A 2,960-nucleotide genomic window follows, 5' to 3' on the forward strand; every position below is an offset into this window, starting at 1 on the left:
ATCAAAAGGAAAGACATGGAAAAAAATCAAATCATCTACATACATATCAAATCAAAGAAAGGACATGGAAAATGAAAAGGAAAAGACAAAATTGGGGTTTACCGCACCCTTGGTCTACAGGCGGTCACAAATTTGTGTAGCCGTGTTCTTCAAGTGCTTCCCCTGGTACCAAGAAGTTTGAGAATCAGGTTTGTACTCGTCATTGCTCCAACGAGTCTCTCCAAAAAGTATTTCAGATTTAGAAGAGGAGGAAGAATCTTGAGCACCTACGTTCTCCCAGACAACTGGGATTTCTCGAGTTCACTCTAGGATGGTAATACCACCCCCACATGTCCTAGGCCTCTTAGGAGGGGCCTCATCCTCTATCATTGGGTGTTTGCCCTTATCTTTGGGCACCATTGTTTCAAGAAGAACACTTAAACCCTATGTTATCAAGGATTTTACAACCAAAAGCTCAAATGAAAGCGTGAAAGGTGAAATAAAGGAAGAAGTCAAGAGAGAAGACTTGGGATGGTTTTTGATACCCAAACCAAGTAGCTTTCTCCCCAAGATCAAAACCCTAGAAGTCCTAGGAGTTCCAACAAGCAAAACCGTGCATAGGGTTTAAAATGAAGGAATAGAAGAGAAAGAGATGGAACCCTAGATTTCAAAGATAAATCTCCAAAATTTTGGGAGGTTTTGAGAGCACAAGGACCTAGCAAGACAAGAGAAGAAAGAAGAATGGCGCGAAATGAGGTTTTGGTCCACTTTAAAACTCAAAAGGACGAGTTGCATGCAGCTCAAAAGTTGCCGCTAAAACGATATTGGTTGCACATTGAATGACGCCCATGTCATCAATTGGCGCTGTTCAGGCCTTCTTTGTGCCGTTTCAAGAGAGAGAGAGAGAGAGAGAGAGAGAGAGAGAGGAAAGAAAGGAAATGTGTCTGCATTCATCGTAGGTGGAGAGCATAAAATAATTCTCATCGATCCTCCTTTAAGACAAGATTTTCCTACCACTTGAAGGAAGCCTGATCAAATAATTATGTTCAAGATCAGTGAGTCACAGTTCAACCAAATTTTGAATGAGACATACAAGTTCCTTGATGAGGCATGGGAATTTCACATTCTCTGTCTCATGTGGAGTGTTATTGTCACCTAGCAGCCACTCAGGTGTCTCAATTTATGAAGTTTGATGACACATCAGAGGCAACAAAACTTAGCTTGTAGGTGTTGGTTAATGCATCGAGACCAAGAGTCGGACTATACATGCCGGTTAATGCATCGAGACACAAGACCCAACCATCAAGCACCAAGACTCAGACCGTACGTTCTAGTTAATGTGTCAAGGACAATAAGACATTAGAACAAGACATCATAACTGTGTTGTCGGTTAATGCATCACACACGACAAGCCCTGACCTGACCAAAATACAGCTAGAGTCATTCCCTCCATTAACTTCTCATCCCTAGTGGATCAGTAGAGCTTAGCATCCCTAGTGGAGTAAAAATTAAGACACAACAATCCCATATTCCCCAGTGGATTTGCGACAACTCACAACTAAGTAACATCCTACTTTTCCCGATTTTTCTTCCACATGGAGTCAAAGAGATTTCCTTAGTGATTTCCCTCAATCTTTTGAGAGTTCAGGCAAAGGGTCTGGCTTTCGCATTCTTTTCCGATTTTGATTTCGATGACAATTTAGTCAACAAAGTGCCATTTTCGATCTATTCACCATGTTTTTACATCAGTACCCCTAAGCCAGGTGCTACAGAGTTTGCCTTGATGATTTGTAGTGTTTAAAATCACTTCTTTGACTTTTAACTGTTGCACAGTCTCAGTCAAAGAGGGGCATTCTGTAGACACTTCATTTTGTCACCCTAGAGTAGCACAGACGATGATGAGTTCAAAATTTCCTTGAAATGTGAAGTGATCCTTTAATTATATCTAACAAATGTTTCCCCTTGCCTTGGGTAGTGTTCTTAGTTCTCGTAATGGTATTGGTTTTTAAAATTTGATCAATTAATTTTTCAAAATTATGATAAAGGTTTTGACATACTTAAACAGATCAAGACCGATCCTAGAGACCAAGACCATAACTTGCTTAGGTTTAAACCTCAACTGAGACCCTCTCCTTAGTGTTATTTCTGACCAATTAATACTGCCCAGAAATGATGCCAAATGCTCAGAGAACGACTCAGCCTACATTTAAAATGGTGTCATTTGTTTCCAAATGACGTCATTTTCTTTCACTCTATGTCGTTAAGAGTTCATCCCATGTCGTTTTAGCGACATAATCGGGATTTTATTAATCTCAATGCAAGATTCAACTTGGCTTCGTGTTTTATGACCTTAGCTTCCCCCTAGACACATTTTAGGATCCAAAATACATCCAAGAAGACCCTATAAATCTTATTTTGGTAGGTGGATGTGGTTTTAGTCCATACATGGCCAAAATTGATCCCTCTTCTTAAAGAACGAAGATCCCTTGAGAATGGAAATTAAGAACACCTCCTTTACACGGTTTTGGGACCTCAAGGCTATAAATAGAGGACCCCTTACACCTTTTTAGGGGATTTCGACGATCTGATGTGTAAGAGAGACACATTATTGCGCTTTGGAGCAATTATGGAGCTTGAGTTGTTGGTCTGTTATGCTATGTCCGGTTTGAGCATGCTATAACCAGAATCTAAGCCACTCCAACCGTTTTACCTTCTTCACGAAAGTTGTATACAGGTAAGTCTATGTTCTTTTAGTTTTTATTCATTCAATTTTGATACTCTAGTGATTTTTAATCAATCTTCTATTGGGCACGAGTCATTGCTGGCCTTAGTGGAGGTAACGATGTTGTACACAACTATATGAATCTTCAGTACGGTTGTATGAGAAAACCTTCACACTGTGTTTTCTCTTATGTCTTAGCTCCCTACCTCATTTTTCTTATATTTTTTACCGCAAGTTTTTTATTTATCCTTGATTTTTC

This window comes from Telopea speciosissima, chromosome 2 (assembly GCF_018873765.1).
Source record: "Telopea speciosissima isolate NSW1024214 ecotype Mountain lineage chromosome 2, Tspe_v1, whole genome shotgun sequence".
In the NCBI taxonomy this organism is placed as follows: Eukaryota; Viridiplantae; Streptophyta; class Magnoliopsida; order Proteales; family Proteaceae; genus Telopea; species Telopea speciosissima.